The 16,535-nt window shown below is 34.1% G+C and overlaps 1 long non-coding RNA gene across 1 annotated transcript; it reads left to right on the top strand.

Moving 5' to 3' along the window:
- The first annotated feature begins 165 nt into the window (after window positions 1–165).
- LOC306985533 lies at window positions 166–8,253 on the top strand. Its single transcript, XR_013794820.1, has 3 exons — window positions 166–263; window positions 3,504–3,594; window positions 7,496–8,253. It is a non-coding gene; the product is annotated as an uncharacterized lncRNA (long non-coding RNA).
- Window positions 8,254–16,535: the final 8,282 nt, after the last annotated feature.

Genomic DNA, 16,535 nt, shown 5'->3' with positions numbered 1-16,535 from the left:
AACAATAATAATAAAAACAGTGATATGTGGAACTGGAGTTGTAACATGAAGCAAGCACTGAAGAAAAGATGCTGTTTATAAAGACAATGTGACAACATGCCCCTATGGTTGTCACACTGGAAACCTGCTGTTTTTTTAAAATATATATATATATATCGCACTTATTTTAACAGGTAATACCTGAGACTGAAAGCTGGAACATTCTTCCACACAATCCTGGAGGAGGCGGTCCGGACAGAAGTGTGTCGTGCACCAGCTCTGTTGTAAGTCCTGAATAAATCATTAATCTAATGCTGGGGCCTGTTCAAACACAATACTCAATTATCTATGTGGGCCCATCAGCGAACACAGTTTTTATATACTCTACTGTTCTACTGTCAGTGTTTATCCTTCCCAGTAACCTGGAAACAAAAGCACGTCAATCCTGAGTCATTACAAACGGAAACATCCTCATTCAGAGCGAAAACTGACTTATGAAAATGCTTTTAAACGTGGTGTACTTGAGATTCGAACAGTGGTCACAAATTAGCCTCAATGTGAAATATGTTTTAAAAACAATATGTTAATGGCCCTGTTTCAAATCCAGAGTCCGCTGATGTTCAGGAAGCTATCAGAAATATGTTCTTAAAAATGTTTTGTTTCCATTAAGTTGTGAAAATTGCCTGAACATCCAAAATGTCTAGCTCTTTTAAAAGCTTTTTCCTGGTTATGCAAAAGTTAAGGGAACATTATTTTATTTTATATCATTTGCAAACACAGGAATTTTTCTAGCATGTTCTGTAAACATTCTGAAACCAGTTAAAACATTTAAAAAAAAATATTTTGACAAATTATATAAAATAAAATAAATTACAGTTCAATTACAATTTTAAAATGGGTCAATTTTGATACTATACTTTTGCATATAATGGTTAGAAGTAGAAGAGATACACGGTAGTTAGAGGTACAATAGAGCTAAGTACATTAAAGCTACTCGAGAGGGGAATATATTTTTAAAATCTATATTTATTAGATCAAATCACAAGAAAATGAAGATCTCCATTAGAGTGCACACACTGTATCAAAAGGCTTTAAATGAATTCATCTATGATTAGTGAATCGGTTTGTTTGGGTGCTTCATTGATGTACATGATTCATTTGAATTTATTTGAATCCCATTCAACTCAATCTGATTCAAATGAATATAATTTACTGACTGATTTGATTTGAAGTCAGTTCTTTAAAGTTAAGTACAAGAATTAGATCATTTGAAACATTATACTTAAGCTATTTACTGTAAATAATGGTTACACTTTATTTTAATGTGTCCAATTATACATTGAAGTACTGAGTAATATTAAAGGGTAACTGTCGCCAAAATTGAACCTAGGCTCTTTTTGTTAATCTAGCCGAGTAAAACTTTAGTGTAAAAGCATAATTATAATGGAAACGCCACTTTTAAGATTGACCGTATTTTCGTTTTAGCTCAAAATGCCGTTTGAATGGGAGTGCATGGGGCACTTCTATGATAGCATCAAAATCGCTGTTTTTAAAACACTAATGCGGCTCGACACAACGTAAAACTGTGAAGTATCAGCGGCTCTACACATGAACTCCAGCATTGACTACATTGTTTGTATACACAAAGTTTGCTAAAAAGAAAGGTTTTATATGACTCACTTTAACAGTCAGTGTTTCCGTTGGCTGGTATTTTCTCAGTCAAAAGTAGTCGATCTCCGAATGCAACGTAACATGAGGAGAGTAAAGATGGAAAGCTCCTAAAACTTGTTTCCATAAATTGCCATGATCTAAGTGTCTAAGTTATCATGCTTTTCATTGGAATTACAAGTTCATGACATTTCCTCATATGGAGTCAGTTCATTACGTTGCATTTGGAGATCGACTACTTTTGACTTTTGTCTCCGAATGCAACGTAACGAACTGACTCCATATGAGGAAATGTCATGAACTTGTAACTCTAATGAAAAGCATGATAACTTAGACATTTAGCTCATGGCAATTTATATGGAAACAAGCTTTAGGAGCTTTACATCTTTACTCTCCTCATGTTACGTTGCATTCGGAGATCGACTACTTTTGACTGACAAAATTCCAGCCACTGTAAACACTAACTGATAAAGTGAGTTGTACAAAATCTTTCTTTTTAGAGAACTTTGTGTACACAAACAATGTAGTCAATGCTATCATAGAAGTGTCCCTAGCACTCCCATTCAAAAGGCATTTTGAGCTAAAACGAAAATACGGTCAATCTTAAAAGTGGCGTTTCCATTTAGGGCTGTTAAACGATTAATCGCGATTAATCGCATCCAAAATAAAAGTTTGTGTTTACATAATAAATGTGTGTACTGTGTATAATTATTTTGTGTATATACACACAAGTTCATATATATAAATATATTTATTATATATTTATATATTTATATATAAATCTATATACAGTATATACATGCAAATATTACTTAAATATATACAAGCATGTGTGTGTATTTAAATATATAAAATAATTATACACAGTACTAACACATTTATTATGTTAACACAAACTTTTAGTTTGGATGTGATTAATCGCGATTAATCGTTTAATCGTCTATTTTCATTATAATTATGCTTTTACACGAAAGTTTGACTCGTAGTTTAACAAAAAGAGAGATAGGTTCAATTTTGGCGACAGTTACCCTTTAACTAACTACATGTACTTAGGTCTTGCTCTAGGGTTAGTTGCATGTAATTATGCATTATTTATATTCATGTAACTTGTAACAAGGACACTGTAAAGAGTGTTTCCAAATGTACAGGCGATACTCGAAAAATTTGAATATCGTGCAAAAGTTAATTTATTTCAGTAATTCAACTTAAAATGTGAAACTAATATATTATATAGACTCATTACATGCAAAGTGAGATATTACACGCCTTTATTTGTTATAATTTTGATGATTATGGCTTACAGCTTATGAAAACCTTTTCACAATATTCTAATTTTAAATTTGGGGTTCTCATAAGCTGTAAACCATAATCATCAAAATTATAACAAAATAAAGGCTTGAAATATCTCACTTTACATGTAATGAGTCTATATAATGTATTAGTTTCACCTTTTAAGTTGAATTTGTGCAATAAGTAAACTTTTGCACAATATAAATTTTTTTCGAGTTTCACCTGTAGCTATTAGATCATTTAATTGTCACAAAAACAATTAGGGTTGAACTTTTTAAACATGAATTTTCTCCAAATACAACATGATTCCTACATGTGGTTACTGTGATTGCATGCAAACTTGTGACCCGATCAGGCAGTGCGTCTGTAATGAGTTTTGAAAAGCAGCAAGTGGATGACGTAAAGACAGTGAGGGAGAAACCTTTATCATTTAGATTGAATTGCAGCTGCGTGTGGTGTGAACGTAACCATAGCAGCAGAGACAATTGTGTTGTTGCCATAAATAATTACTGTGGGAGTTGCAACTTTTAACTTCTCATTACATCCCATAACCCCCGAATCGACAGGCCTGGAGAAGCAGTAACAGGTGAAATGAGAAGACGCACTTCACAGCTTGGTCAATGGAAAGATGGCATGGTGTGTGACGTACTGCATTAGGTAAATTCAGTGTTTTTCACGAGCTCAGAGATGTGATGACAATGTTTGCAATGATTCATTTTGATAAAAATACATCTCAGAGAAGGTCTTGAAACATGAAAGCTGCTACAAACACCTGATGCCTTGTTAAACAATTGTGCTCTGCTTTTGAATGCGCAAATAAATGGAGCTATTTTAGTCATACTTCATGTCTTAATGTGCTTAATATGCTTTATTTTTTGCCACCAAATACACCAGAAATGTGAAGTGCTTACACCATATATGACTCATACATATGAAATATTAAGACCAGTGCACTAGTGTTTATAGTTTTTAATAAAAATAATAAAAAACACCCCCCTTTAAAGGATTAGTTCACTTTAAAAAAAAAAGTGCTGATAATTTACTCACCCGATGTCATCCAAGATATCCATGTCTTTCTTTCTTCAGTCGAACAGAAATGAAGGTTTTTGAGGAAAACATTCCAGGATTTTTCTACACAGAATGGACTTCAATGGCAACCGTCAAAAGAAGGATCAAATGTCCGTCTCAATGCAGCTTCAAAGTCTCGACACGATCCCAGTCGAGAAATAAGGGTCTTATCTAGCGAAACGATCGTCATTTAAAAAAAAAAATATATATATATATATATACTTTTTAACCACAATTGTTCGTCTTGTGCCACGCATTATGTCATCACGTTGGAAAGTCACGAAATTGTTATTTTTTTTAAACAAAGATGTCGGACAATTTTGAAGTTGGAGGAGAAAATGAGATTTTCCTTCCCTACTTTTTGAACCGGAGTACACAGACAAATAACTTGGATATATGACGTGACCTGTGACCTTTCCAACGTGTTTACGTGAATGCGTGGCGCGTCGCAGACCAGCACAAGATGGACAATTGTGGTTAAAAAATATATACAGTACAATTTGTTTTTATTTAGAAAATGACAGATCGTTTGGCTAGATAAGACTTTTGAGACAAAGTGTAGAGACTTTGAAGCTGCATTGAGACGGACATTTGAACCTTCTTTTGAACATTGGGATAGTTGCTATTAAAGTCTATTCTGTGTAGAAAAATCCTGGAATGTTTTCCTCAAAAACCTCAATTTATTTTCGACTGAAGAAAGAAAGACATGGACATCTTGGATGGCATCGGGGTGAGTAAATTATCAGCAAAACATTTTTTGAAAGTGAACTAATCCTTTAAGAACCCCCTTAACCCTAATTTACTAACTAACTATACATTGTGGATAATTACATGCAACTAGCCCCAAAACCAAGCCCTAAGTACATGTAGTCAGGTAATATTTAAGTCAGTACTTAAATTTATAATACACTGCAACACGGACATATTAAAATAGAGTAACCATTATTTACGGTAAATCGCTTAACGTTTCAAATGATCTAATTCATGCACTTAAAGGAGAACTCCAGCGCAAAATGAACCTTTGGTCTAATTACACATTGTTACCTAGTCAACCGTTATCTGAGATTTGTTTTCATGATTATCGAATGTAAATAGTTTTATCTCTAAAAACAGTTTAGCCTATAACGCTAGTATAACACTGGTATATGGGGCATAGAGTAATGACAAATACAAATCGCTTGTTAGTAATACCACTAACAAGGCTCAAAATAGCCCCAAGCGATTTTTATTTGTCATTACTCTACGCCCCATATACTAGCGTTATACTAGCGTTATAGGCTAAACTGTTTTTAGAGATAAAACTATTTACATTCGATAATCATGAAAACAAATCTCAGATAACGGTTGACTAGGTAACAATGTGTAATTAGACCAAAGGTTCATTTTGCGCTGGAGTTCTCCTTTAACTTTAAAGAACTGACTTCAAATGAGTCATTGAATCAGAGTAATGTGACATCTCTTCTCTTCTGTGATGACGTGTTTACAGGCGCGAGGGCGGGGCAACCTGTCACTCACATGCAATCCACCAATAGCAAACCACAACCATCCAATCAATTCCCTATGGACAAAATCAAGCCCCGCCCTACATTTGATCTTGTTCGGGAAGCCGTTTCACTCGGACCCAAAAGCTTTGGGTGTGCAATGAGATAAAAGAAGCAAAAGACAGACTTCAGCTCCTGATAAACGTGCTGACAGCTTTATGGCTCGTCCTTTAGTCGTCCATGCAGTTGTATGACGTGTTTCTGTGAGAGAGTCTGAATAGCTCTTATTTTCACACTTGGAATTAGTACGAAATGACCTTGGTCTCCAAAGATACGGCTTGAAAAAAATCAAGTGTGTTAGTGACTAAGACGGATTGACTTCCGAGTCATCTAATCAGAACTTTAAACAGATTCAAAGCCTTGCTTCTGACTGATCTGCTTGCTATTAGCCTAATATCATTCAGCGCAGGAGAACATATGAGGAAATGGCTTCTTATTCAATAGCCTAGGCTACTTAATTAAGAAACTCAGTTGTTGAACATTTTATTACAACTTCTGTAAAATATGTGCAGGCGCAGAAACACTGATAAACAGCAGAATTTTGCTTCATATTTTATCATTTAAAATAAAATAAAAAGGTAAAATGGGGATGAATCATCTGTCAATCTTTTATTTTTTGTGCATTATGTGGGCCTTAAGCAGTTTTTACCATTGTTGTTCAAGCCGTCCTTGATAACGGATGCATTAACTAACTCCAGGTGCTCAATCTGTGATTTGGCTAAATCCTTTTTAATGCAAATAATAGTTTCTGTTTTGTAACCCATCTTCTCTTCTTTGGACGTTCATTCACGTTTTAAACATAACTTTTTTTTTTATAATGATGTGCACGGATAAATAATTTATAATAAATAGCCTACTCAAATATTCCATAAAAAACAAGAGTTGTCAATGTTGGTTTCATAGCGACTTTACATCGAAACAGCAGCTCTTTCCTTTCTGTTTGTTTGATTGCTGAGAAATAATTCAGATCAGAGTCCACTGCTTTTATCTTCCCGGAGTCCTGATCTGAGATCAGTTTCTGAGATCCTCATTGACATGCTACACACAGCGGTTGTGATCTCAGAACAGGGTTTATAACGGGCAGAGCACCGCGTGTCTCGTGAGCAGCGTGAGCTCTTGTACGCGCGCGGAGGCTGAAAGCTTTCCGACGTTTCCGGATGCTGGACAAAAGCCTTCCTCTTAGACACACAGCGTGTGTGTGTGTGTGTGTGTGTGTGTGTGTGTGCTCGCGCCGCGGTTCTAGGAGAACAGGACAGGGGACAATGACTAGCACACATCTGTTGGTTTATATTTCTGAGAATTGGAGATGAAATGACCCAGGTGTAAATCCAGTCCCGAAAGGCTTTTAAAAACACGGGCCTGATTGTATCGATATATCGCTGATTGAATCTGCTAAAAATCAAGGTTATAAATGGGTGTTTTAGCATCAAATGCCATAGAATAACTTTCTTTTTTTTTTGGTTCCTCAAAGAACATTTCAGTCAACAGTTCTTTAAAGAACCGTTTCCCCCCCTTTGTGTGATGAACATTCTAAAAATCTTAACAATTCCTTTTTTTCCACTATAGAACCTTTTGTGGAATGGAAAGGTTCCATGGATGTTAAAGGTTCTACATGGAACCATCAATCCCAATTAAGAACCTTTATTTTTAAGAGTGTATGATTGTGTCCTTATCATATTGCTGTTAATCTGATGATTAATGGTGAGACAAATGCATAAATGCAAAAGAAAAGCTGTGAATTACTGCAGTAGGAATAGTTCATGAAAAAAACATGCTGCACTACTTTCTGTGTGTATGAAACATTAGAGAAAATCGGTTTGTCTGCCTATATATAGTACAATGTTGACCTGTAGAAATACGCCTATAGCCTATATGTTTATGATACCATTGTTTCTTATCACAGACTTTTGATAAATGATTAATTACATATTATAAATGTTTTATTTTAGATTTGACCGCATCTTCAAAAGGCATGGCACATGATTGACAGTCGAAAAGCGTTTCTGATTGGCTAATAAAGTGTGGATCGCTTTTGGGATTAATTTTTGTTGTTTACAGAGAGGACTGTCATAGATATGAAAAAGCTATGACATCTCAAGATGTGTTTTTATCAATGGTATACACTTAAAAAAAACTGACATTCCCAGAATTCCCTTGTGATAGTTCATTTGAAAGTACTTAGTTTAAATAGGCTAGTTATGTTTCTTAATAGATTTTGTTATCAGTTATGCATATTTGAGTTTATGTAACATTGGTAAATGAATTTTAAGTGCATTATTTTAGTGCCATGTGTGTTTCCATGATTGTGTTTTCTTTTTGCGTGAACGTCATACTATAATTCAGTTTATGGAAAGGCTAGATGAATTTCTTTATGATTCTTTATGTGGTTTCCTCTTTTACCATCTGCATTATTAGGTGGTTGTCAGTATATGTTAAAGGTACAAAATACATTTTAGTAGCAGTGAGTTGTTGGATTTACCCGTTTAAATAGCAGTTTTCATGTTTGTAAATTACAGTTTTATACTGTAAAATGTAAAAGGTTGTTTTGTAAATATGTTTCTACTACATTATAACAGAATTATAACAATCACAGCTGCCAGGATTGTAAACAGCGGGATTTTAAAGTGTATCTGTCAGGCATTATGGACACTTTAATAAAATATCCTGCGTGAACACGCATCCAGTAGGCCTATTAAACATCAGAGCTGAAAAAACAAGCTCTCTGTGTCTTGCAACAACAGTTGTGCAACCTTGAACACACAGCCTACTCTAATTGTTTTTCTTTTTCGACTAGAAAGAGAAGCTCTGGACACAGACACTCTTGTGGTGTGAAAAAATAAAGATTTGACGTCAGCACTTTTCTATAGATTTGTCTTTCCACACGGGCTGCACATCATGGCATGTGGAAGCTTGTTCATCTCAGTTCAGACAGAAGGGGGCGCCAGAAACCAGTCACTGTCCCTCAGAGGGCCGGCAGGTGTTCTGCCTCCCACAACTGTACAGTCAGGACACATGTACGGTTATATGTACTCCTGTATGTCAATTATGTTTTATTAGGGCCAAAGCCTTGAAAAGGCGAAGGCCCTATTGTTTTCCTTAGGATTCTTCTTCTTCTTTATTATTATTATTTTACTACCTTTTGGGCACTTTTGGGGGCCTTAACATGCTCAAAAACTCTTGTTCTTATTAAAATGCAATAAAAAAAAATACAAACAGGTCCACCCACAGAGCCGGATAATCAGACAAAATATGTAAATTCACGTGGAATTTAATGTGGAATTGTATTAAAGGGTTAGATCAGGATTTTAGACATGAATCTCTATAGCTTCCCCATAAGCAGTGTGGTGCATTGACCATGACTTTCCCCCGACAGCGTCCTGTGAGCCGAGCTCCGGTCCAGTTTTGGTCAAGATGAAATTAGTCCGGCAAGTTTGCTGGGGTCACGGCAATAAAGCTTTTTTCTTCTCAAATCAATATGTGTTCAAAAGAGTGATATATTTAAAGCACAAAACCGCTGTCTATGGAGAGGTCAGACCTCGTAATGGATTAGCACTATTTTCTTCCCCGTCATATCACTGCGCGCTGCCGCTACCTACAGCCAGCTGCGAGCCGCGCACATGTAACTTTGTTTACAACTCGTAAAGAGAAAGATAAAATGTCAGACTACAGCAGCGACGATGACAACATTGACTTCGACACACAGCCAAAAGGTTATCTTTACGAACCTGAATACACAGATGACGAGTTACGCCAGATGGAGTTAGAATATGGAGTTAGTGATATGTGTGAGGAGAAAGCGCCACATCTTTGTTTGTACAGTCCGGATAGTCACAAGTCCGCACCATTTTGTACAAAGCTTGTACAAACTGATCGCTCTTGGTGAGTAGCTATGTTAGCTCGTTCGTGTAGCTGTTCTGAGCACGTAAGTTAAACACTGCTGTAAACACTGCCGAACAACTGAAAAAGTGGTGTGCGCCTGCGCAGCTCGCAGCTGGCTGTAGGGTAGCGGCAGCGCGCAGTGACATGACGGGGAAGAAAATAGTGCTAAGCCATTACGAGGTCTGACCTCTCCATAGACAGCGGTTTTGTGCTTTAAATATATCACTCTTTTGAACACATATTGATTTGAGAAGAAAAAAGCTTTATTGCCGTGACCCCAGCAAACTTGCCGGACTAATTTCATCTTGACCAAAACTGGACCGGAGCTCGGCTCACAGGACGCTGTCGGGGGAAAGTCATGGTCAATGCACCACACTGCTTATGGGGAAGCTATAGAGATTCATGTCTAAAATCCTGATCTAACCCTTTAAGTGAAGCCTTGCCTGTTAGTTTTATAATTGCTTTGTTAATGTATGCCTATTGATTTTTGTTTTAGTTTGAAACCATATGGAGGTGTTAAACTAGTTTGTATCTAATGACACTTTCCAATTCCTCTGTCTCTTTATTCACTTCTAGTGCTGTTCAGAACAAAGAGGCCTAAAAAAAATAAAGTGCTGCAAATGAACACCTAATTTAAAAAAACTAATTCTAATAGCTTTTTTAATAAAAAAAAGTTACTCTAAAATATAAATAAATGCATTTCGTGCAAAATTACAAATGCACATTTATTTATCTCTTTCTCTTTTCATCCACTTGTGCTGTTCAGAACAAGGTCTTCAAAGTAGTACAAAAAAAAGAGTGCAAATACTCTCATAATACAATTTTTTTTTACTAAAATTAGCATACTGTATAAGAAGCTTTTCAATAAAAACTACTAATCTAAATAAATAAATAATAATAATTAATCTTGCAATACTACAAATGCATATTTATTTATTTGTTTCTTTCTTTCTATTGGGACATACAACCCATTAATTGCGTTTACACGACACCATTTTCAACTAAAAACGGAAACCTTTTTATGCGTTCTGGCCGTTCATATACACAACAACGGCGTTTTGCGGCCCTGAAAACGCAAACTTTTGAAAATGGGATTCAAAGTGCAACATTTTTAACTAAACTACAAAATGTGTAAACTACAAAAACACGAATTTGTGAAAACGATGACATCATGCATATGTGAATCATGTGTTCAGTCTATAGTGTTTCTTTACAAAGTCACATCGCCACCTACTGGCCTGGGAGCAGAATACAGCGATTTTAGTCGTTTTTGCGGATCCGGGGATCAATTTGACAACGTTTTTAATGAAAAACGCAAAAGAAAAACTTTTCCGTTTTTAGTGCATCGTTGACGTAAATGTACCCTTCGAGTCTTTAAAAACCTTCAGAATGTGAGTCTCTTGTGAAAAAGAAATGAGTGGTTGGTTGTGAAAGGATGATTTGAGCAGGCGGTTATATTATATTAATGATCTTAATGTATTTCAGAGTGTGTATGGGATACTGAGAGAGTGATTCGGTGTTAAAAAAAGGAGAACGATTTTGGGAGTTTTTTCTCTTCTCTCTTTTGAACCCGATGGGCTGGAGCTTGAAGAAGAAGAGCTGCCTCTTTATTAGTGTTCATTTGAAGGTCTCTGCTCGTTGCTCTCCTCAAGCCTCATCTCAAGGGTTTTCCATCTGTACTTGGTCCTTCAACACTCAGACCCTTCCTTACAAGAGGCTCTGCTCAAACAACATGTATACGTCACACATTCATGAGCCTGTCCAGCTCCAGCTGATGGGATGTCTCCCTCATTTTGTTCACTACTAGTTTGTAATGGTTATGTTCGGTTTGGGGAATCTTATGTTGTTTCCAGTGTATAGTTCCTGTTCCTATTGTCCCTGTTTGTTTCTATGGTTACTCATTGATTGATTATGTTCACCTGTGTCTTGTTTGGTTCCTCATTTAGCCGTGTATTTAAGCCCCCGTGGTACTTTTGTACTAAAAACGGAAATGTTTTTCCTTTGCATTTTTCGCATACAGGCGATAACGTTGTCAAAACGATCCCCGTTCGCACGGATCCGCGAAAACAACTTAAAGCGCTGTATTCTGCTGCAAGGCCAGTAGATGAAACACTATAGACTGTAAACGTAATACACAAATTGACATTTTTGTAGTTTACATGGAGATAAGAACATTGTTTAAAAAAAATTGTACTTTGAAATCCAATTTCAAAAATGTGCGTTTTCAAGCCCCCAAATGCCATTGTCATGTAAAATATTTGAGATTTAGTGTTGTTAAATGTCTATGTGGTGTTTTAAATACAAAGACAAACCAGGTGCAAATTCCTCTTCTCTTCTCTCGCCTGCAGTGACTATTAAAATGCCATTCATCGTTGTGATTTACATAACTACTTAAATACAAATGTTTAGCTGAGCAAACAAAAAAAAATTGTTAGCAAAAAGAAACAATCCATAATTCTCAAGGCAAGTCTTGAGAATGCGTTTTTTAATGACAGGCATCTAAAAAATGTTTCGTTTCAAAGTGATTTCAGTCTTTTTAATACAATTTTGAAGTGTAAATATCTTATATGTTCTCTCCACTAATTAATATCACATCCTGCTCTCCGCAGATGATAAACACAAGCATGTTATTGTGAAGCTGTTTACGTGCTTATTCATTTATCTTAGTTGAAAAAAAAAAATACTGGCCTTCAAGTTGCTGTGGCAACGCAAGTGACATGATGCAGGGTGTAAAAGTAAGAGAGTGACAGACAAAGAAGAAGAAGAAGAAGAAGAGGAGAAAGAGAGAGGCATATGTGAGTCACTGTGACCCTGAAACTTGAGCAACAAAATATGCCTACAGTTACAATTAATGAATGATATGCAAGGGTGAGAGAATTATGAATGTTGCATTGGAAATGACCTAAAAAGAAAAAACCTGCATCAAATCATCTCTTTAGAGAGTGTCTATTGGTGAGTCACACAGATATCGCCCGAGAAATGTAATCAAATCACTGAAGAGCCTGAAGAACAGTCACACCCGTGAGATTTGTGAACGTGAGGAGATGTAATGATGTGAATGTGATCTTCAGCGAGCTTCTTCTATCGCTGGCTGTGAGTGGGCAGAAATTAAAGCGCTGACCTCCTGAGCTCGGCCCCCGTGCTCTTCTCAGCTCAGTTATATAGTTGTGAAAGGCATGATATTCTTTCTGAAGCGTTCGTGTCCAGTGGAGTAATGGAGAAATCAATGGAACTGATGCAAAAGAGTCACAGTCAGGACATCATCACCTAAATAATGCTGCGATTTGTCTTATCACAGCAAATTACAGAGAAAATGGAAGCTAAAATCATATTTTTGTGTGTGCGTCTTTCTCATTTGTTAGGACACCCATTTGGCATAATCAATCACACACATATATATGTCTATATATATATATATATATATTTATGTCTATATATATGTATGTCCATATATATGTTATGTCTATATATATATATATATGTATGTATATGTTATGTCTATATATATATGTATATGTTATGTCTATATATATGTTATGTCTATATATATATATATGTTATGTCTATATATATATATGTTATGTCTATATATATATATATATGTTATGTCTATATATATGTTATGTCTATATATATATATATATGTTATGTCTATATATATATGTTATGTCTATATATATATATATGTTATGTCTATATATATATATATATATGTATGTATATGTTATGTCTATATATATATGTATATGTTATGTCTATATATATGTTATGTCTATATATATATATATGTTATGTCTATATATGTTATGTCTATATATATATATATATATATGTTATGTCTATATATATGTATGTCCATATATATGGTATGTCTATATATATGTATGTCCATATATATGTTATGTCTATATATATGTATGTCCATATATATGGTATGTCTATATATATGTATGTCCATATATATGTTATGTCTATATATATGTCTATATGTCTATATATTTATTTATGATTCATTATTTTCCAATTTATTTCATTGCACATTCCCCCAGGATATCAACAATAAAATATATAAATACAAAAATAATTTTATAAAAATAAAATAAAAAAATCCCTGCCAAATACATGTTTTACTTTCTCACAATATGTTGGATAGGTTTTATATAATTCATTTATTTTATAAAGCACAAGCTTTTTAATTTTCTTTCTAAATGAAATGTTACTTCATTGCTTCATAATTAATAACATTCACGGACGTAGATTGCAATTGTCTTTTGCAACAGGAAACAGAAGCAGAGAGTTGTGCACGGGTGTCTTCAAATCATGGACGAAATACTCCAAGGCACTCACGTGGTAAAGTAAACGGTCTTTAATAAACTGGGATAAATCATTAAACCAGTTAGTAGATCTACGTGTTTCGGCAACACAGCCTTCTTCTCCAGGACACAGCAATTACTCAAACAAGTATATGGAAGAAGAAAAAGCAAATAAAGATAGAAAGAAAATAAATTAAAAAAGAATATATATAATTAGAAACAGAAGAAAAAAGATTACAAATAACAGTATGGAAAAAAGTCTTTACATACCTGTATATCAGTGAAATATGCTAATCATTCAAAAAACATTCTCGCAATTAATCAATTTGACAGGACTAATTTATATATATATTTAGTCCTGTCAAATCGATTAATTGCAATTTAATCACATCTAACATGTTTTTGGTGTGCATATGAAATGGCATATTTTTAAAGGTTAAACAGTGTGAAAGACATGCATGCAAGCAATTCTAAGATCAGCATAATATGGTCATTTTTGTATATTTTACTCATGAAAAAAATGCATTACATTGTGACATTCTGTTAGACCGAAAACATATCAGTGTAATACATAAGTTACATTTTACTCTGGAAAAATTACATCAGTTCAATGCAATACAGTAACTAAGTTTGATTTTAAGGAAAATTACATTAGGTCAATGTAATTGTGATAATTCAGATATTAAAAGTTTGATTACATCCGACAGACAAACAGCTTTATTAATGTAATAATTTTATGTGGAAATTTGCCACATGATTATTATACATTCAACTGATGAGTGCATAAAAGTTTGTTTATACAGTAATATAGGCTATGTGTGTATATTATATAACATCTTACACACACACACACACACACACACACACATAGGAAATCATCATTGGTGTGTAAATTTACATTTGAGACAAGATAATACTGTTAGCTTTTTTAGTGCTTTGGGAAAAATATATATATAAAAAAATCCACTTAAAATACAAATTTTAAAACTTATGTGCATCTGATGTAGAAACATACTGTGTTTATAATGGATTAAGACTGATATTACCTTCTCAAAAAAAATGTTTTTTTAATGATTATTTGTAAAGACTTTTTTCTTGTTGCAAAAGACAATTGGCAGCCTCCGTGATTGTTATTAAGCAATTAATTAATATTTCATTAACAAGAACAATAAAAAGCTTTTGCTTTATAAAAAAAGAATAATATAAAACCTATCCACAATATCTTTCTTTTTTTATATAAAAATATTTTAGTATTTTTAGTATTTCATTGTTGATCCCCAGGGGGAATGTGCAATGAAATAAATTGGAAAATAATGAATTCATCACTTTACAATGTGCAGTCACGTGATGGTGCCTTGCATGCAAAATATGCAATTAGTTAATATAAAGCTACATGTTCCTAGAATGAAAATGAAAAATAAGTCAGAGTATAGCTGAATAAATCAATGATGCATGGACAGATATGAATATCAATATGCACATCACTGGTGAAGAGAAACGTGTATCATGAAAACAAAGGAGGAAAAAAAACAAAGCAACACACAGGCATAACGAAACGCTTCTGACACATACATACATACATACATACATACATAGGCTACATATGAACACATGTCTTCGATGACGTGTGTGAGGGAACGTGCTGTAGCGCACGTGCGCTCCTCCACCCCCCCCTCACGTGCCGCCGCACATCATCAACTCACACCGACACACTCCCCTGTCATTTCATAAGGGCAACATCTCTGTATTTTTAAAAGTTGATGTTTGATGAATTTCAGTGTCATCAATTTCAAATTGAGCGCAAATATGCTGCGTCAATTCCTCCCCCTATCATGGAGAAGTGGGAAACCCCTACTTTGCATATTACAGAATGACGCTGTGTTTAACCACATAAATACGTGTGTATATAATAACACAGATCTCCAGATCTATGATATATTTGCGAATATCCTTTTGCCTTTTGTGTCCCATATGAATGTGAATATAATGTAAAATAATTCTGAATTAAAGATTTTTTATAGATTTTATACTGGGATTGTTCTTAACAAATAATTAACTTTTCTTATTCTATCTCTTTCTTTTACATATTTTATATATATTATAGATTTTAGTGGACACAATATTGTATTTTATTTTATTATTTTGTCTCCAGGTAATGAGTGAGTCAGTCCACTTACAATCACTTACAAAAATGCTGTACAATTCTATTAATAACTGATATATATCAAGTTCCAATTTTAGTTAAAAAAAGGGATTACTCTTAATTACAGCTACTTCTGGTGTAATTGAATTTATTCTGTTTAATTCTGTACAGTATTTAATGCAATTACATCAGAAGTAACTGTAATTAAGAGTAATCCTTTTTTTGAACAAAAATTGGAACTTGATATCATATATCAAATACTGTACAGACTATAGAACAATTCTATAAAACAATAGTCCATTTAACATCAAAATTCAATGTTAAAATGTATGTTTTTAATGTAACTTTCTCCCTTTACACACTTAGGTCAGATCAAGAATAATGTTTGCAATTTTCTTTTTGGAAAGAATTAAAAGAGCAGTTTCATGTCTATCCTTGTATTGATCTACTGCTCGAGGTTGATATTCGATTTAGAAATTAATTAAGTAATCTAATACTTTTTAAAGAGATAGAGAGTAATTAGTACAGTAATTTAAATACACTGTTGAAGATGTATAATTAACTACTGTTTAGAGTAACTTTCCCCAACACTGTTTGTCAGTATACAATCTTTAATAGAATGATTACATTCTATTTCAAAATATAAAAAGCACC

This window comes from Phoxinus phoxinus (assembly GCF_949152265.1).
Source record: "Phoxinus phoxinus genome assembly, chromosome: 18".
Classification (NCBI taxonomy): Eukaryota; Metazoa; Chordata; class Actinopteri; order Cypriniformes; family Leuciscidae; genus Phoxinus; species Phoxinus phoxinus.
Note: the sequence above shows the minus strand (reverse complement) of the source record. Positions and strands in the feature narration are given on the sequence as shown.